The sequence below is a fragment of the Amblyomma americanum genome, chromosome 10 (genome assembly GCF_052857255.1).
Source record: "Amblyomma americanum isolate KBUSLIRL-KWMA chromosome 10, ASM5285725v1, whole genome shotgun sequence".
Classification (NCBI taxonomy): Eukaryota; Metazoa; Arthropoda; class Arachnida; order Ixodida; family Ixodidae; genus Amblyomma; species Amblyomma americanum.
This window is the reverse complement of record NC_135506.1, coordinates 55985932-56007743: the sequence shown is the minus strand read 5'-3', so window position 1 is coordinate 56007743 and position 21812 is coordinate 55985932. Positions and strand designations below refer to the sequence as shown.

The following is a 21812-nucleotide window of genomic DNA, read 5'->3' as shown; positions in this document are numbered from 1 at the left end:
GCACATCAGCGACACAAGCAGCAACACCGCGCTAACGGCTTTCGCCTCACCGCACTTTAGGTCAGCAAAGTAGCCCCCAGAATTTTTGAGGAAAGCAAGGGCGAACAACTGTCACCCTGGGTCAGTGGACTCCTCAATCGCGTTTTGAGGTACGTGGAGGTGGTGAGAGAGGTGTGGGCTGCATGCATTAGCGCTGACAACGTTGTGGCAAACACGTTGGCACTGCAACACTAGGCCACAGCGTTCATTGGGTGCGCAACCTCCGATCAACCATTCATTTAACTGCCACGGTGGCAGGGTGGGCGCGCTGCCTGTCTTGTGTCCATAACACACTCAACGTTAGAGACGCCAAGCCGCGTCTAGTTGCCCGATACACCACAGCTTTCGCTCTGTAACCAGGTTGAGCGGTAGTTAACCCGTTTTTCTTTCTTCTTTTCTCTTTGTGCATTCAAAGCGTGAAGAGCCGGAGTACTTCCCACTTTCCAGGTGACGACCCCTATTACGCGATGGAACGAGTGGAACAGTTCGGAGATCCATGGTTCCTGCTCCTCGCCGAAGACTACATCGTCCTGAAGCTCGAGACACCGTGGCCGGCAGACGTCCCGCTTCCTGACGGTTACTCAATGCGCGACGACGATGGCCGCCTGCTGGTGACAAACCAGGCCTCTCTTGTCTCGGCAACGAACTCCCTGCGCAATGGCTCAGAGCAGAGCTTGTTCAAGGATTCAGATACCTGCAAGCTTCTAGAGACCTGTCGATTCTGGCTAAACATATACTTTGCTGATCCCCGCACACAAGATGGACACATTGAAGTAAAATTTGACCCTCTCTTGAACAGAAGAAAAGGAATGCTCATAGTAAATAAAAAAAGAATTAGTCTTATCAGCCACACCCAAACACAGAACATGCAGAAGGAAAAAAAACATTTCCTCAGCTTCAGTCACGTGCTGCGCTACTAGCAAGACGTGAATTGAGCATTGGGAAGAAGTGAAAAACATGAGCATGGCATCAGAAGGCAGCAAAAGGATTACTGCAAGAGTTTCGCATTAAGTGTGCCAATGCACAGAGAAATGGCTTTCTTGTTGCATTTTTAAGAGTCGCTTAACCCACTGTATTTCTCTACAAAATTAGGGAAATCATTGAATATCTTTCCAAAAATAGTGTGCTATGAAATGACAGGGCAAGAAATTCTACAATGACTTCAATGTAGAAATGTATCATCAAAACCTCCAGCCAAGAACAAGCACAATGAAGATCATTCAACTAAGTTTGCTGTGTATAACAAAGATTTAACAGAGCAGGTAATTAATATGGACCAGCAAAGATTAACGTAATTTTTATTGCAATGCCCAAACATAAAGACAACGCATCATATTAGAACAAGCATCTCTAACCTTAGAATACAGTCCAATCCACTTATAATAATATTGAGAAAAATGGTAAACCTTATCGTTATAACCGATGATCATTATATCCCGACCAGAGTGAGAACATCTATACAAAGAAAACAGATATGTAAAATGTCAGTATATGTCAGTTTGCTTCAGGCTAGTGTTCTTGAGAACAAAACAAACATACTGTCGCGGTGTAGATTACAACAAAGAGGGCAGTGGTCCAGCACAGAGCACTTGTGGTAGGCCCGCCGCCATTAAATCACGCCATCACCATCTGTCATGTAGTCCTGTCTTCATCAGCTTCTTCTCATCAGGTAACAATATTGATCACACTGACATCTCGCACTTTTCTTAACCCGATGCAATACATTACACGTGGCCTTTGTAAAACTTTCTTCCAGGGTGCACATAACAATTAGAGCTGGACAAAGACTGCATAGCCAAACTGGCACACCTAAACACCTGCCCACTCTTGAGAAGAAAGTTGATGCGATTCTCAATGAAGGACTGCTGGAGAGACAGCCATCGGACTGATCCAATGTACCACTTGTGGTTGTGAAGAAAGGCGGTTTTAAAAGGCTACGAGTGCATATAAGTTGCCTGGAGAATGTACCCCTCTTAGACTCAGACCCAATGTTAAGACTGAACATCTTTCAACATCAATGGCTCATAAGTTCTCCAAAATTGGCGTCGCTAAGTGGCACTAGTAGCTAACAAGAAAACAGAATTTTCTCGTCCAAACACAAATGCCTTCACCGATTAGTTTACATTACAGTCTGTCAAATTTTCTCAATCTAAGCAAATAATGCAGCTCAAAATTGTCTCTTGCACAAACTGTCATGGTAGAATCATTGAAATAATAATTCGACCCTCATTTGAACAGAAGAAAAGAAATGCGGTCAGAAATAAAAAAAATGGATTAGTTTTATCTGCCACATGCAAAATACAGAACATGTAGAAGGAAAAAAAAACATTCGAAACTGGAAAAAGGCGAATTGAACATTGGGCACACGTGAGAAACATGAGCATGGCATCACATGAATTAGGCAGGAGCGTTTTAGAAGAGCCAGAACAAATGGATTACTACAACAGTTAAGCATTAAGTGTGTGAATGCATAGACAAGTGGCTTTCATGTTGCATTCTGCAGACATTAGCTCAACCCAATTATTTCTCTTAAAAATTAGGCAAATCATTGAATGTCACTCAGAATCTAGTACGCCGTGGAATGGCAGGGCAATAAATCCTATGATGACTTTAATATAAAAATGTGGCATAAAAACCCCCATCCAAGAGCAGCACCAACCACGACAAGGATTATTAAACTAAGTTTCCTGTGTGCTACAAGGCACCAAACAGAGCAGGCATTTAATATGGACCAGCAAGGCTCAACATTAAAATTTTAATCCCATTAATTAAACTTGAAGACACTCCATCATCTTAGAACAGGCATCTATAACGTTCGAATACAGTGTAATCCACTTAAAACATATTAAGGAAAATGAAAAATCTGATCATTACAAGCAATTATCATTATATCTGGACCAGAGCCACAGAACATGCAGAAAAAAATTATTCTGAGCAAAAACACAACCTTCGTGGGGTGAAACCTGATATGTCAAAAATCAGGTGCGTTCACACTGCTACTCTTGAGCAAAAAACTAGTGTGTTGTCACAGACTAGAAGACATCAAAGTGGGCACTAGCAAGCTGCACAGCACTGAGTGCTCAAGCTAGGCCCAACAGCATTAAATCATGCCATCAACGTTTGTCATGTATTCCTGTCTTCATCAGCTTAACGTCACATAACACAACATTTCGCGGAGGTGCGCGATTCATCATCATGACGTTCCTGCAGCTTCAGCATGTTGTGTCTGCCATGGTCGTCAGCCTTGTTCCTGTTCCACTCCGCTCGGCTGTGCCAGGAGCAGCCTGACCAGAACCGACCTCATCGTTTGCCTCAGTCCCGTCCAAAAAGCATGACACACTGATCCTACCGACCAGACTACTATATGCAACTCGAACGGTTCAAGACACAGGCGCAAGCAGCCCTCTCGCCCTCCTACGGTTTTTTGTGGGTGTGGGTTAGCAGATGACGACTCAGGTTTCGACTGATTGCAATAGCCATGGGGCATAGGTTGCATCGGTATGGCTTCTCGCCTGTGTGGATACGAAGATGCACTTTCAGGTGACTGCTCCCAGTGAAGTCTTTGCTGCAATGAACGCATTGGTATGGCCTCTCGCCTGTGTGGATACGAAGATGCCGTGCCAGGTCGCTGCTCACAATGAAGTCCTTGCTGCAATGTGTGCATCGGTACGGCCTCTCGCCTGTGTGGATACGAAGATGCCGTGCCAGGTCGCTGCTCACAGTGAAGTCCTTGCTGCAATGTGTGCATCGGTACGGCCTCTCGCCTGTGTGGATGCGAAGATGCTGCACTAGGCTGCACCTGCGAGCGAAACTTTTGTTGCATTGGGTGCACCGGAAGGGGCGCTCTCCGGAGTGTGTCCTCTGGTGGTCTTTCAAGTGTGTGCTAACATCTGTGGTGTAGCCACACTCAACGCACAGGAAACGGGATCTTCCTGCTTCTGGCATTTGTTGAGGCAGTAAGTCACTCCCGCTCCAAGTTCCGTTTGAGCCTGGGCAATAGAAGAAAGCACATCTTTTGTAAAATGTAATGGGTATGTTTCAGGGCATGGATGACTGCTAGCCCACCTCCCAAGAGGATTAACATATTTTGACGACCCTTTTACAGAGATTTAGTTATGGTGTCAGAATATGAGCTGTCAAATTGAGTAAGACTTGAAGAAAACTTGACCTCCATATAGAAAATATCATCTAGCAAGGTATCAGGCATTCGTCAGCATGAAAAATCATCCCCAGCACAACACACAAGGAAACAGTGAAATTCTAGGTAACTAAAACCCTACAGACATAAGAAACTAGCATGGGTTCTGACCACTGTTAGTAATAGAATAAACTGCAAAAAGCAGAAAAACCAGCACTCTTTTTGACACCTTCATTATGCCAATGAGTTTCATATCTTACAAAAAAAGTCAGAACAGCATCAAGCAAACCTGAAAGTTTTAAGGTGAAAATTACCCATTGCAAATTAGCAGCCAATCTATGTGCTCTAAATAAATTTAATTTAGGACTGCTAGGTATGACCCATTCATACATAAAACCGTTTCACATCATGGAGAACTAAAATTGCACAGACAAAAAAAAAATTCCCCTATAACATGGCCTCAAAAATAATTTTTCAGCCACAGTGCCGGAAAGCAGACAATGAACCCGTGGATGGAGCATTGTGCGATACACTATCTTCCCAACCAATCTGACGGAATAACAGCAATATACGTCCCTCGTTAAAACTCTCAGTGGTGGGGCCCAGTAGATGACTGGGAGTACTCGGAGTACACAAGACAGGCTTAATCCCAGAACTATGTACAAAAATTTTGATTGCAAACACTAATGTGTGCTAATGATTATAATTATTACATGCCACACCAGATCTAAAAGAATGCTTCGAGCTAACTCAAAAACAGCACACCGCATGGAAGCATATAGGTGAAATCTAGAAGCTGATTAAGAATGAGAACTGCTTCCCACAGTTAAAGAAACCATTAGGAAATAACGTCGGTAACACCTTCTAATCAGCGTTCCCTGTTGCTCCATAAATTGTGTGCATCTGCACAATTTCAGAAGACATCAAGCGAACACAAATACATGAAGGAAGGGATGCAAATTCAAAACAAACAAGTAACAGTATTTGTAAATAAGTTCACAGGGTCTCCATCCCAACATTTGGTTTTAGAATCAATTAAAAATTGTTATGATCAGTGTTGCCTATGGCACCTAGCTATTACTAATTAGATGGGCCTGATCTCTAAACAAGATTTTCAAGCAACTACAGCTAATTTCATCGCAATGTCCACAGCTTCACTTCAGCAGTACATCAGGTGCAGCTTCAATGTCAGAAGGGAGACGAAGCATGAAATGGCCTGAAATTACCTCTGCCCATGAGAACAGGCAGCGAAAATGTGCGAAGCAAATCTGTGTAAATATAGGAAAGCAGTGAAACATCTAAAATGCATAATGGAAGAGGCATAGCATTTCTCCAACACTCCTTGAACGTGAAGAGCATGTCATCACAAATGCCAAAACATGCCTGAACACACTGCACTGCACCAAGAACAGAAGGCAAGGAACATGTCTTGCCAGGGAGTTACAACACAGATAGCTAAAGTGGAGACTTGGACTTCACCAGAAACATGAGATGATGGGCTTTCAACCTGAAAAAAAAAAAACAGAAGATAAATATCCAGCCAGCAAAACCCTATACAACTTTACCATTTTTTCTCCAAGGATTTTTCTGGATGAACCTAAATAAATATTGCAAGTTGAAGGTGCTCAGTGAAATTCCCAATTTCTACTGCAAAGAAGGTGGGATAACTAAAATGTCTGCTGAAGAGGTTAGATGCCAGCGATGGACTTGGACACCAATAAAAATGTCTCAGAGCCGAGCTCGTTCAAGGATTGAGATACCTGTGCCATATTTGCAAGCTTCTAGAGACTTGTCCACTCTGGCTAAACAATTACTTTGCTGATCCTCACACACAAGATAGAGAAGGGAATGCACACAGTCAATAAAAAAAGGATTAGTCTTATCTGCCACACTAAAATACAGAACATGCAGAAGGGAAAAAAACATATGCTTTGCTTCCATCACACGTGCTCGCTACTAGCAAGACATGAATTGAGCATTGGGAAGAAGCGAAAAACATGAGCATGGCATCAGAAGAAGGCAGCAAAAGGACTACTGCAATAGTTTTGCATAAAGTGTGCGAATGCACCGAGCTGAAGCACAGTTTAGAAAATTTAACTGATGAAGGTGGTTACATGGAGGCAACAAAGCTAAACGTCCACCACCAATCTGGTTGCAGAAGACACTAGCAATGAGTACTTGAACGGTTATCAAAGGGCAAAAGAAGCTACTTTGACAATAACACTACCAAAAAAGAGACATGGATTTAAAGCAGTCAACTTGCAGGATCAGAAAAGAGGTCACGTAACTGTAAACTTGTCGTGTCACCACTCAATGCTGGTAGAACACTTTGCAGGTTAGAAGTACTGTCATAACTGTTTTCTGCAAAAATGCCGGAACAAAAGCGTCACACAGGCGGTTTTTTGCGGGTGTGGGTTCACACATGACGTCAGCTCCGAACTGCATACAAAAGCCATTGGGACATCATTGCTTGCATCGGTATGGCCTCTCGCCTGTGTGGATACGAAGATGGCGTGCCAGGTTCCCGTTCAGTGTGAAGTCCTTGCTACAATCCGTACATTGGTATGGCCTCTCGCCTGTGTGGATACGAAGGTGCTGTGTCAGGTGGCCACGCATAGTGAAGTCCTTGCTGCATTAGATGCATCGGTATGGCCTCTCGCCTGTGTGGATGCGAACATGCTCCACTAGGCTGCACCTGCGGGCGAAGCTCTTGTTGCATTGGGAGCACCGGAAGGGGCGCTCTCCAGAGTGTGTCCTCTGGTGGTCTTTCAAGTGAGTGATAACATCTGTGGTGTACCCACACTCAACGCACAGGAAACGGGATCTTCCTGCATTTCTTGAGGCAGTAAGTCACTCCTGCTCCAAGTTCTGTTTGAGCCTGGGCAATAGAAGAAAGCACATCTTTTATAAAATGTAATGGATATGTTTCAGGTCATGGATGACTGCTGGCCCACCTCCCTAGAGGATTAACATATTTTGACGACACTTTCACAAAGATTTAAGTTATGGTGCCAGAATATGTGCTGCCAAATTGAGTAAGACTGGAAGAAAACTTGACCCTCATATAGAAAATATCATCTAGCAAGGTAGCATGCATTCGTCAGCATGAAAAATCATCCCCAGCACAAAACACAAGGAAACAGTGAAATTCTAGGTAACTAAAACCCTACAGACATTTTAAGGAACTAGCATGGGTTCCGACCACTGTTAGTAATAGAAAAGTCAGAACAGGATCAAGCACATCTGAAAGAAATAGTTTTAATGTGCAAATTACCCATTGAAAATTAGCACCCAATCTATGTGCTCTAAAGAAATCTCATTTATGACTGCTACGTTAGAGCCATAAATACATATAAATCCATAGTCTCACATCATAGAGAGCTGGAACCACACAAAAAAAAAATTCCCCTCAAAACATGGCCTAAAAAATTTATTTTCAGCCACAGTTCTGGAAAGCAGACAATGAAGCCATGGATGGAGCATTGTGCGATACACAATCTTACCAACCAATTTCATGGAATAACAACAATATGCATCACTCATTAGAACCCTCAGTGGTGAGGCCCAGAATAAGCTGATTGAGAGCACTTAGACTGCACACGACACTTACACCCGTCACACAGGCACCGCAAAGGCCTTTGAGTATACGGCCCTTATATGCAAAGGCATAAGGTGTGCAACTACATGGCACAAATGTTGCGCCTTTGCCGCTAAGGGCCTTGTAGGCGAAGGCACCCGTCCGAGACCCTTGGAGCCAAAAGGCGAAGCCTTCGAGAACCTGTGATGGCAGTGCCATCCAATGTCAAAAAGTAAACTCAATGAAAAAAAAGTAGACGCACCAAACAAGTGTTTGAAAACATCTTTCAAAAATACAAAAGGGGTGTCTAGCTCTGCTTTTTGTACGGTGTTTTTATATTATACCTAGATTGTAAGACAGTAAAATGCTGCAGCAACACCGAGTGCCCCTGGTGGCAAAAGCAATACGCAAATCCTGCTGCTGCTGATCAGAGCAGCTGTTTTAGTTCTTTCAAGCGAGCAAATAGAATGAAAAAATGTCTCAGCTCAGCAAATATAACAGAATTCACCATTGTAATTTTAAAACACTCACTCCTCTGGCTCGAGCACAGCAGCGGGTGCTAAGCCTATTAAACGACTGTTTCGTGAACTAGAATAGGCTGTACCATGTAGCAGTGTCGCTGCTTCTTTAAGCTTCCCTCCTTTGGTGAAAAAAATGTGCCATTGCTAGAAAGGCCTTCGAGGAATGTCGTGTGATGGGGGTATTATTCCCAGAATTATGTAGAAACAAGTTTTGATTACAAAAACTAATGTGTGCTAATGGTTATAATTACTGCGTGCCATGCCACATCTAGGAGCCTGCTTCGAGCTTACTCAAAAACAGCACAGCACATACAAGCATATAGGTCAAATCTAGAAGCAGAGAAAGAAGAAAGAATAAGAACTGCTTCTCACAGTTCAAGAATCCATTAAGAAAAAAATACGTTTGTTACGCCTTCTAAACAACCGCATCCTAGCCAACACAGAGGGAGACAATCGCAAGGGCAAGGAATTCCATGAGATGTTAAAGAGGATTTCTTAATGCTAACAGAAATGCTCATCGTAAAAGCCACACAGCTCATCGCCCAGGACAAAGAAGTCATCACGGCACCATGTCCTTGCGCACCATATTACATCCTTGCAGACATGCAAGGAGACCATCTGGAGGGCCAAGCTTTCTGTGAACAGTTGGAGAGTATGAAACTGCGCAAAATCGGAGTGCAAGAATTGGGTGAGCATATTCCACAGGTCTCTGCACTACAGCTTCGAACTACTTCTGGCCCAGCTGTTAAAAAATGTGGGTCTGTACGGCCTGCTAAGGCAGCGACTTCTTAGTTAGGAATGGTACTCTTCTCGCAACACAACGAAACTTGAACTGCACGGAGCCGCAGAACAAGGTGTCAGTGTCAGCCCACAGCATTGAGCTACCCCCGATAACGCTGGACATACTGTTATGGGAGGAAGGTGCTGCCATAAGATGGCCGCCGCAAGACGGCTCCTGCAGGAGACCTACGCAGATACAGCTCACGTGCCTTTCTATGTGTTGCCCAGCATGGCCATACTGCTGGCCAGCATGGTCCCACATGGTCACACAAGGCCACACTCGTCAGCCAGACAGATCAAGTTCCAGACGTGATCCTGGCGGAGCAATGACAATCTTCGGAGAAATGGCAGCAGGGACATCCTCTGCGACCCACCATTTGATCAAAAAGAGAGAGCGAGGACATTCCTCTTTTGTTGCGCCGAGTAGACAGCTCCTATTTTCGTCATGTTGGCACACGTTCACGATGGCACACGTGCCCCCGCGGAGCCATTCGATAAACCTTGAACGAGCCACAAACCAGCGGATGACACTTCATGGGGCATTTCCCAAGCAAGCAACTACAGATATATGTCGGACGTCCGAACTAGATCCAAATGTGCTGTGCCAAGATTGCCCGTCGGATGTACGAACAGAATCCGGCCTCAGATATCCATATCCATACTTTCATCGGGCGTACGAAGTCTCCGGTTTTGTATATCCGCATGAGAGACGGAGCGTGCGCCCGAGGTATGTATGACTATTTTCCCAGGACATGAGTATGAACGAACTGCATATCTGCTTCCATGAAATTATTTGCATCAGCTGCAGGGTTTGACGCAAAGACGTAAATTGGAGCGATTCTGCAATCCTTTCTGTAATACAAGGGTTGCAAAAGAGCAAAAATAATTTTAGGGTGACAGCAGGTGTTGCACAATTTCAAAGCAGCTCATGATCAGTCACTAATTCTGTTTAGAAAACCTCTACAAATTATCGCAATTGTGCAACATCATGTCCGCTTTGTTCGTTAAACTTGCAACTGAAAGCATTTGCAAATTCAAAACTCCTGCCAAACACTGCTGTCATCGTCATCATGTATGTCAGTTTGCGGTCAGCCCAATCCATTCCAACAGTCAACAGTGTGACGCCGCTGTCATTTTGTCGTGAAGAGTGGTGCTGCTTTAGATCTTTGTTACTAACAAAGCGTGGCTTTGTTTGGTCTGCGGACGAAAGTGGTGTGTCATTTGAGCAATTCGAAAAATGCAAGAAACACCTAATGCTCTTCAGGAATGCTGGGGTACCGTACTGTGCCAACTTTGGATGAAAGAAGGCTTAGTGTGAATGGCACAGGTGATTGCCTATGAAGGTGAGTAGTACAATGCTTGAAAATAACTAAAATACAGAACATGCAGAAGGGAAAAAAACATGTGCTTTGCTTCCATCACACGTGCTCGCTACTAGCAAGACATGAATTGAGCATTGGGAAGAAGCGAAAAACATGAGCATGGCATCAGAAGAAGGCAGCAAAAGGACTACTGCAATAGTTTTGCATTAAGTGTGCGAATGCACCGAGCTGAAGCACAGTTTAGAAAATTTAACAACTGATGAAGGTGGTTACATGGAGGCAACAAAGCTAAACGTCCACCACCAATCTGGTTGCAGAAGACACTAGCAATGAGTACTTGAACGGTTATCAGAGGGCACAAGAAGCTACTTTGACAATAACACTACCAAAAAAGTGACATGGATTTCAAGCAATCAACTTGCAGGATCAGAAAAGAGGTCACGTAACAGTAAACTTGTCGTGTCTCCACTCAATGCTGGTAGAACACTTTGCAGGTTAGACGTACTGTCATAACTGTTTTCTGGAAAAATGCCGGAACAAAAGCGTCACACAGGCGGTTTTTTGCGGGTGTGGGTTCACACATGACGTCAGCTCCGAACTGCATACAATAGCCATTGGGACATCATTGCTTGCATCGGTATGGCCTCTCGCCTGTGTGGATACGAAGATGGCGTGCCAGGTTCCTGTTCAGTGTGAAGTCCTTGCTACAATGCGAACATCGGTATGGCCTCTCGCCTGTGTGGATACGAAGGTGCTGTGTCAGGTGGCCACGCATAGTGAAGTCCTTGCTGCATTAGATGCATCGGTATGGCCTCTCGCCTGTGTGGATGCGAACATGCTCCACTAGGCTGCACCTGCGGGCGAAGCTCTTGTTGCATTGGGAGCACCAGAAGGGGCGCTCTCCGGAGTGTGTCCTCTGGTGGTCTTTCAAGTGAGTGATAACATCTGTGGTGTACCCACACTCAACGCACAGGAAACGGGATCTTCCTGCATTTCTTGAGGCAGCAAGTCACTCCTGCTCCAAGTTCTGTTTGAGACTGGGCAATAGAAGAAAGCACATCTTTTATAAAATGTAATGAATATGTTTCAGGTCATGGATGACTGCTGGCCCACCTCCCTAGAGGATTAACATATTTTGACGACACTTTCACAAAGATTTAAGTTATGGTGCCAGAATATGTGCTGCCAAATTGAGTAAGACTGGAAGAAAACTTGACCCTCGTATAGAAAATATCATCTAGCAAGGTAGCATGCATTCGTCAGCATGAAAAATCATCCCCAGCACAACACACAAGGAAACAGTGAAATTCTAGGTAACTAAAACCCTACAGACATTATAAGCAACTAGCATGGGTTCCGACCACTGTTAGTAATAGAAAAGTCAGAACAGGATCAAGCACATCTAAAAGAAATAGTTTTAATGTGCAAAGTACCCATTGCAAATTAGCAGCCAATCTATGTGCTCTAAAGAAATCTCATTTATGAATGCTACGTTAGAGCCATAAATACATATAAATCCATAGTCTCACATCATAGAGAGCTGGAACCACACAAAAAAAAAATTCCCCTCAAAACATGGCCTAAAAAATTTATTTTCATCCACAGTTCTGGAAAGCAGACAATGAAGCCATGGATGGAGCATTGTGTGATACACAATCTTACCAACCAATTTCATGGAATAACAACAATATGCATCACTCATTAGAACCCTCAGTGGTGAGGCCCAGAATAAGCTGATTGAGAGCACTTAGACTGCACACGACACTTACACCCGTCACACGGGCACCGCAAAGGCCTTTGAGTATACGGCCCTTATATGCAAAGGCATAAGGTGTGCAACTACATGGCACAAATGTTGCGCCTTTGCCGCTAAGGGCCTTGTAGGCGAAGGCACCCGTCCAAGACCCTTGGAGCCAATAGGCGAAGCCTTCGAGAACCTGTGATGGCAGTGCCATCCAATGTCAAAAAGTAAACTCAATGAAAAAAAAGTAGACGCACCAAACAAGTGTTTGAAAACATCTTTCAAAAATACAAAAGGGGTGTCTAGCTCTGCTTTTTGTACGGTGTTTTTATATTATACCTAGATTGTAAGACAGTAAAATGCTGCAGCAACACCGAGTGCCCCTGGTGGCAAAAGCAATACGCAAATCCTGCTGCTGCTGATCAGAGCAGCTGTTTTAGTTCTTTCAAGCGAGCAATTAGAATGAAAAACTGTCTCAGAGAGAGAGAGCGAGGACATTCCTCTTTTGTTGCGCCGAGTAGACAGCTCCTATTTTCGTCATGTTGGCACACGTTCACGATGGCACACGTGCCCCCGCGGAGCCATTCGATAAACCTTGAACGAGCCACAAACCAGCGGACGACACTTCATGGGGCATTTCCCAAGCAAGCAACTACAGATATACGTCGGACGTCCGAACTAGATCCAAATGTGCTGTGCCAAGATTGTCCGTCGGATGTACGAACAGAATCCGGCCTCAGATATCCATATCCGTACTTTCATCGGGCGTACGAAGTCTCCGGTTTTGTATATCCGCATGAGAGACGGAGCGTGCGCCCGAGGTATGTATGACTATTTTCCCAAGACATGAGTATGAACGTTTATTTTCTGAACAAAAAATTTGCACCTTTCATGATTGTATGTTGATTTTTTATCGAGAGATACTTCTCCCAGAAATAGATTTTGTGAATTTTATGGGCAAGTTGGCTCGAAATCGCACTAATTCAAACTGCATATCTGCTTCCATGAAATTATTTGCATCAGCTGCAGGGTTTGACGCAAAGACGTAAATTGGAGTGATTCTGCAATCCTTTCTGTAATACAAGGGTTGCCAAAGAGCAAAAATAATTTTAGGGTGACAGCAGGTGTTGCACAATTTCAAAGCAGCTCATGATCAGTCACTAATTCTGTTTAGAAAACCTCTACAAATTATCGCAATTGTGCAACATCATGTCTGCTTTGTTCGTTAAACTTGCAACTGAAAGCATTCGCAAATTCAAAACTCCTGCCAAACACTGCTGTCATCGTCATCATGTATGTCAGTTTGCGGTCAGCCCAATCCATTCCAACAGTCAACAGTGCGACGCCGCTGTCATTTTGTCGTGAAGAGTGGTGCTGCTTTAGATCTTTGTTACTAACAAAGCGTGGCTTTGTTTGGTCTGCGGACGAAAGTGGTGTGTCATTTGAGCAATTCGAAAAATGCAAGAAACACCTAATGCTCTTCAGGAATGCTGGGGTACCGTACTGTGCCAACTTTGGATGAAAGAAGGCTTAGTGTGAATGGCACAGGTGATTGCCTATGAAGGTGAGTAGTACGCTGCTTGAAAATAACTAAAATACAGAACACGCAGAAGGGAAAAAAAACATATGCTTTGCTTCCATCACACGTGCTCGCTACTAGCAAGACATGAATTGAGCATTGGGAAGAAGCGAAAAACATGAGCATGGCATCAGAAGAAGGCAGCAAAAGGACTACTGCAATAGTTTTGCATTAAGTGTGCGAATGCACCGAGCTGAAGCACAGTTTAGAAAATTTAACAACTGATGAAGGTGGTTACATGGATGCAACAAAGCTAAACGTCCACCACCAATCTGGTTGCAGAAGACACTAGCACTGAGTACTTGAACGGTTATCAAAGGGCACAAGAAGCTACTTTGACAATAACACTACCAAAAAAGAGACATGGATTTCAAGCAGTCAACTTGCAGGATCAGAAAAGAGGTCACGTAACTGTAAACTTGTCGTGTCACCACTCAATGCTGGTAGAACACTTTGCAGGTTAGAAGTACTGTCATAACTGTTTTCTGCAAAAATGCCGGAACAAAAGCGTCACACAGGCGGTTTTTTGCGGGTGTGGGTTCACACATGACGTCAGCTCCGAACTGCATACAAAAGCCATTGGGACATCATTGCTTGCATCGGTATGGCCTCTCGCCTGTGTGGATACGAAGATGGCGTGCCAGGTTCCCGTTCAGTGTGAAGTCCTTGCTACAATGCGTACATCGGTATGGCCTCTCGCCTGTGTGGATACGAAGGTGCTGTGTGAGGTGGCCACGCATAGTGAAGTCCTTGCTGCATTAGATGCATTGGTATGGCCTCTCGCCTGTGTGGATGCGAACATGCTCCACTAGGCTGCACCTGCGGGCGAAGCTCTTGTTGCATTGGGAGCACCGGAAGGGGCACTCTCCGGAGTGTCTCCTCTGGTGGTCTTTCAAGTGAGTGATAACATCTGTGGTGTACCCACACTCAACGCACAGGAAACGGGATCTTCCTGCATTTCTTGAGGCAGTAAGTCACTCCTGCTCCAACTTCTGTTTGAGACTGGGCAATAGAAGAAAGCACATCTTTTATAAAATGTAATGAATATGTTTCAGGTCATGGATGACTGCTGGCCCACCTCCCTAGAGGATTAACATATTTTGACGACACTTTCACAAAGATTTAAGTTATGGTGCCAGAATATGTGCTGCCAAATTGAGTAAGACTGGAAGAAAACTTGACCCTCATATAGAAAATATCATCTAGCAAGGAAGCATGCATTCGTCAGCATGAAAAATCATCCCCAGCACAACACACAAGGAAACAGTGAAATTCTAGGTAACTAAAACCCTACAGACATTACAAGGAACTAGCATGGGTTCCGACCACTGTTAGTAATAGAAAAGTCAGAACAGGATCAAGCACATCTGAAAGAAATAGTTTTAATGTGCAAAGTACCCATTGCAAATTAGCAGCCAATCTATGTGCTCTAAAGAAATCTCATTTATGAATGCTACGTTAGAGCCATAAATACATATAAATCCATAGTCTCACATCATAGAGCTGGAACCACACATAAAAAAAATTCCCCTCAAAACATGGCCTAAAAAATTTATTTTCAGCCACAGTTGTGGAAACACGTTTTGGCGGGCTAGTTGGTTAAGCATCTTGAACAAACAGCGCGAACAAAGACGATCACAAAAGACAAGAAAGCGAACGACACGGCGCTGACTAACAACTGAGGGTTTATTGCTGATCACACAAGTATAAATACATGAATGTCGGCAATGAGGGAAAGGTTTACAAAGTGCAAAAAACCAAAAACAAAACGTAAATGTGACAAAAGCAACATAAGCACGCCAGAAATCAGCAGAGATTATCAACCCCCAGGAGTGACAGCTCTTTTTGCAGAAGTGTTAGCGAAGGGGTGCTTATACATGCATTTCCCTGCTTGAATATGTTGTATGCCTCGATAATTTCTCTCGCAGTTTTTTCCCGATTTTTGGCAATGACCTTGGTTTCGTGATATAGCGGTACGCACTGTTTTTTCTCTTTCTTTGCCCATTCACAATCCCGGCAATGAATGCCGAGATGACCTGAAACTACTTTTGACACTTTATAGCTGTGTTCGCTCAGCCTTTTATTTATGCAACGTCCCGTCTGTCCAACGTACTGCCCTCCACAAGGCAGAGGGATGTTATAAACAACCCCCTTATCACAAGGAACGAAGCGTGACTGGTGCTTAGTTGTGCACTTCGCCACTTTTCCTTTGAACTCATTAACAGATCGGCACATACCGGCCAGACGATCAGGCGCGGAAAACACAACATCAACACCTGCTTTTTTCCCCACTTTTTTCAGGGAGTGTGAAATTCCATGTAGATATGGAATCACAGCGACACGTTTGCGGTTGTTGTCCGATCCCTGGCCGTCTCGTGTAGCTGGTTCTGACTTGCTCTTCTTTAGGGCCGACTCAGCTACTGACGTGATAAGTTCTAGTGGGTACCCTGCCGAAAGCAATCTTTTTACCTGGTGTGATACGCTGGAATGCATTCTGTGGTGGCAGGATTTTGTTAATGAGCTGTTCAAACAGGATCCTATGATACCCCTCTTAATGAGCTTGGAATGGCAAGAACCATAGGGAAGAAGGGGCTTGTTACCTCGGGGTTCGAAAGCCCGGCGTGGTTGCCTTTCAAAACGCGTCCGGTATCTCCGTAGCAAGATTTCTGCATCTCCTTTCCTTGTACCTGCAATCAACTTTCACTAAGTGGAACTCTTCCATCTTCATTCAAAAAAAACGGCATATGCATAGGCTCCTGTATCGCTCCCATACTCAGTGACATTTATCTCGCCAGATGCGACCGTGCTCTCAACGGACGCCTTGGGAAAACCAAGGTCGTAAAAACATTTAGATTTGTCGACGACTACCTTGTTATTGTCAAGTGCTCTGGACTGGAGTTTAAAACGGAGGTGTCTCGTAGTCTGTCCATTTTTTCTGACACTCTCTCCCCCCTTCAGATCACTTATGAAACCCCTGTTCACAACCACATCAAGTTTCTAGACCTTGGCCTGTACTTCACCCCTAGCCACGTTTGCTGGGCTTTCGAACCCCGAGGTAACAAGCCCCTTCTTCCCTATGGTTCTTGCCATTCCAAGCTCATTAAGAGGGGTATCATAGGATCCTGTTTGAACAGCTCATTAACAAAATCCTGCCACCACAGAATGCATTCCAGCGTATCACACCAGGTAAAAAGATTGCTTTCGGCAGGGTACCCACTAGAACTTATCACGTCAGTAGCTGAGTCGGCCCTAAAGAAGAGCAAGTCAGAACCAGCTACACGAGACGGCCAGGGATCGGACAACAACCGCAAACGTGTCGCTGTGATTCCATATCTACATGGAATTTCACACTCCCTGAAAAAAGTGGGGAAAAAAGCAGGTGTTGATGTTGTGTTTTCCGCGCCTGATCGTCTGGCCGGTATGTGCCGATCTGTTAATGAGTTCAAAGGAAAAGTGGCGAAGTGCACAACTAAGCACCAGTCACGCTTCGTTCCTTGTGATAAGGGGGTTGTTTATAACATCCCTCTGCCTTGTGGAGGGCAGTACGTTGGACAGACGGGACGTTGCATAAATAAAAGGCTGAGCGAACACAGCTATAAAGTGTCAAAAGTAGTTTCAGGTCATCTCGGCATTCATTGCCGGGATTGTGAATGGGCAAAGAAAGAGAAAAAACAGTGCGTACCGCTATATCACGAAACCAAGGTCATTGCCAAAAATCGGGAAAAAAAAAAAAAAAAACTGCGAGAGAAATTATCGAGGCATACAACATATTCAAGCAGGGAAATGCATGTATAAGCACCCCTTCGCTAACACTTCTGCAAAAAGAGCTGTCACTCCTGGGGGTTGATAATCTCTGCTGATTTCTGGCGTGCTTATGTTGCTTTTGTCACATTTACGTTTTGTTTTTGGTTTTTTGCACTTTGTAAACCTTTCCCTCATTGCCGACATTCATGTATTTATACTTGTGTGATCAGCAATAAACCCTCAGTTGTTAGTCAGCGCCGTGTCGTTCGCTTTCTTGTCTTTTGTGATCGTCTTTGTTCGCGCTGTTTGTTCAAGACACAGTTGTGGAAAGCAGACAATGAAGCCATGGATGGAGCATTGTGCGATACACAATCTTACCAACCAATTTCATGGAATAACAACAATACGCATCACTCATTAGAACCCTCAGTGGTGAGGCCCAGAATAAGCTGATTGAGAGCACTCAGACTGCACACAACACTTAACCCGTCACACGGGCACCGCAAAGGCCTTTGAGTATACGGCCCTTATATGCAAAGGCATAAGGTGTGCAACTACATGGCACAAATGTTGCGCCTTTGCCGCTAAGGGCCTTGTAGGCAAAGGCACCCTTCCAAGACCCTTGGAGCCAAAAGGCGAAGCCTTCGAGAACCTGTGATGGCAGTGCCATCCAATGTCAAAAAGTAAACTCAATGAAAAAAAAGTAGACGCACCAAACAAGTGTTTGAAAACATCTTTAAAAAATACAAAAGGGGTGTCTAGCTCTGCTTTTTGTACGGTGTTTTTATATTATACCTAGATTGTAAGACAGTAAAATGCTGCAGCAACACCGAGTGCCCCTGGTGGCAAAAGCAATACGCAAATCCTGCTGCTGCTGATCAGAGCAGCTGTTTTAGTTCTTTCAAGTGAGCAATTAGAATGAAAAAATGTCTCAGCTCAGCAAATATAACAGAATTCACCATTGTAATTTTAAAACACTCACTCCTCTGGCTCGAGCACAGCAGCGGGTGCTAAGCCTATTAAACGACTGTTTCGTGAACTAGAATAGGCTGTACCATGTAGCAGTGTCGCTGCTTCTTTAAGCTTCCCTCCTTTGGTGAAAAAAATGTGCCATTGCTAGAAAGGCCTTCGAGGAATGTCGTGTGATGGGGGTATTATTCCCAGAATTATGTAGAAACAAGTTTTGATTACAAAAACTAATGTGTGCTAATGGTTATAATTACTGCGTGCCATGCCACATCTAGGAGCCTGCTTCGAGCTTACTCAAAAACAGCACAGCACATACAAGCATATAGGTCAAATCTAGAAGCAGAGAAAGAAGAAAGAATAAGAACTGCTTCTCACAGTTCAAGAATCCATTAAGAAAAAAATACGTTTGTTACGCCTTCTAAACAACCGCATCCTAGCCAACACAGAGGGAGACAATCGCAAGGGCAAGGAATTCCATGAGATGTTAAAGAGGATTTCTTAATGCTAACAGAAATGCTCATCGTAAAAGCCACACAGCTCATCGCCCAGGACAAAGAAGTCATCACGGCACCATGTCCTTGCGCACCATATTACATCCTTGCAGACATGCAAGGAGACCATCTGGAGGGCCAAGCTTTCTGTGAACAGTTGGAGAGTATGAAACTGCGCAAAATCGGAGTGCAAGAATTGGGTGAGGATATTCCACAGGTCTCTGCACTACAGCTTCGAACTACTTCTGGCCCAGCTGTTAAAAAATGTGGGTCTGTACGGCCTGCTAAGGCCGCGACTTCTTAGTTAGGAATGGTACTCTTCTCGCAACACAACGAAACTTGAACTGCACGGAGCCGCAGAACAAGGTGTCAGTGTCAGCCCACAGCATTGAGCTACCCCCGATAACGCTGGACATACTGTTATGGGAGGAAGATGCTGCCATAAGATGGCCGCCGCAAGACGGCTCCTGCAGGAGACCTACGCAGATACAGCTCACGTGCCTTTCTATGTGTTGCCCAGCATGGCCATACTGCTGGCCAGCATGGTCCCACATGGTCACACAAGGCCACACTCGTCAGCCAGACAGATCAAGTTCCAGACGTGATCCTGGCAGAGCAATGACAACCTTCGGAGAAATGGCAGCAGGGACATCCTCTGCGACCCACCATTTGGTCAAAAAGAGAGAGCGAGGACATTCCTCTTTTGTTGCGCCGAGTAGACAGCTCCTATTTTTGTCATGTTGGCACACGTTCACGATAGCACACGTGCCCCCGCGGAGCCATTCGATAAACCTTGAACGAGCCACAAACCAGCGGACGACACTTCATGGGGCATTTCCCAAGCAAGCAACTACAGATATATGTCGGACGTCCGAACTAGATCCAAATGTGCTGTGCCAAGATTGTCCGTCGGGTGTACGAACAGAATCCGGCCTCAGATATCCATATCCATACTTTCATCGGGCGTACGAAGTCTCCGGTTTTGTATATCCGCATGAGAGACGGAGCGTGCGCCCGAGGTATGTATGACTATTTTCCCAGGACATGAGTATGAACGTTTATTTTCTGAACAAAAAATTTGCACCTTTCATGATTGTATGTTGATTTTTTATCGAGAGATACTTCTCCCAGAAATAGATTTTGTGAATTTTATGGGCAAGTTGGCTCGAAATCGCACTAATTCAAACTGCATATCTGCTTCCATGAAATTATTTGCATCAGCTGCAGGGTTTGACGCAAAGACGTAAATTGGAGTGATTCTGCAATCCTTTCTGTAATACAAGGGTTGCCAAAGAGCAAAAATAATTTTAGGGTGACAGCAGGTGTTTCACAATTTCAAAGCAGCTCATGATCAGTCACTAATTCTGTTTAGAAAACCTCTACAAATTATCGCAATTGTGCAACATCATGTCCGCTTTGTTCGTTAAACTTGCAAATGAAAGCATTCGCAAATTCAAAACTCCTGCCAAACACTGCTGTCATCGTCATCATGTATGTCAGTTTGCGGTCAGCCCAATCCATTCCAACAGTCAACAGTGCGACGCCGCTGTCATTTTGTCGTGAAGAGTGGTGCTGCTTTAGATCTTTGTTATTAACAAAGCGTGGCTTTGTTTGGTCTGCGGACGAAAGTGGTGTGTCATTTGAGCAATTCGAAAAATGCAAGAAACACCTAATGCTCTTCAGGAATGCTGGGGTACCGTACTGTGCCAACTTTGGATGAAAGAAGGCTTAGTGTGAATGGCACAGGTGATTGCCTATGAAGGTGAGTAGTACACTGCTTGAAAATAACTAAAATACAGAACATGCAGAAGGGAAAAAAACATATGCTTTGCTTCCATCACACGTGCTCGCTACTAGCAAGACATGAATTGAGCATTGGGAAGACGCCAAAAACATGAGCATGGCATCAGAAGAAGGCAGCAAAAGGACTACTGCAACAGTTTTGCATTAAGTGTGCGAATGCACCGAGCTGAAGCACAGTTTAGAAAATTTAACAACTGATGAAGGTGGTTACATGGAGGCAACAAAGCTAAACGTCCACCACCAATCTGGTTGCAGAAGACACTAGCAATGAGTACTTGAACGGTTATCAAAGGGCACAAGAAGCTACTTTGACAATAACACTACCAAAAAAGAGACATGGATTTCAAGCAGTCAACTTGCAGGATCAGAAAAGAGGTCACGTAACTGTAAACTTGTCGTGTCTCCACTCAATGCTGGTAGAACACTTTGCAGGTTAGAAGTACTGTCATAACTGTTTTCTGCAAAAATGCCGGAACAAAAGCGTCACACAGGCGGTTTTTTGCGGGTGTGGGTTCACACATGACGTCAGCTCCGAACTGCATACAAAAGCCATTGGGACATCATTGCTTGCATCGGTATGGCCTCTCGCCTGTGTGGATACGAAGATGGCGTGCCAGGTTCCCGTTCAGTGTGAAGTCCTTGCTACAATGCGTACATCGGTATGGCCTCTCACCTGTGTGGATACGAAGGTGCTGTGTCAGGTGGCCACGCATAGTGAAGTCCTTGCTGCATTAGATGCATCGGTATGGCCTCTCGCCTGTGTGGATGCGAACATGCTCCACTAGGCTGCACCTGCGGGCGAAGCTCTTGTTGCATTGGGAGCACCGGAAGGGGCGCTCTCCGGAGTGTGTCCTCTGGTGGTCTTTCAAGTGAGTGATAACATCTGTGGTGTACCCACACTCAACGCACAGGAAACGGGATCTTCCTGCATTTCTTGAGGCAGTAAGTCACTCCTGCTCCAAGTTCTGTTTGAGACTGGGCAATAGAAGAAAGCACATCTTTTATAAAATGTAATGGATATGTTTCAGGTCATGGATGACTGCTGGGCCACCTCCCTATAGGATTAACATATTTTGACGACACTTTCACAAAGATTTAAGTTATGGTG

General features: G+C 44.5%; 2 pseudogenes; both read right to left on the bottom strand.

The window, feature by feature from the left end:
- Positions 1–3182: 3182 nt before the first annotated feature.
- LOC144108323 (uncharacterized) lies at positions 3183–9317 on the bottom strand (annotated as a pseudogene).
- A 4579-nt stretch (positions 9318–13896) lies between these two features.
- Positions 13897–21649, bottom strand: LOC144108322 (uncharacterized; annotated as a pseudogene).
- Between the last annotated feature and the right edge of the window lie 163 nt (positions 21650–21812).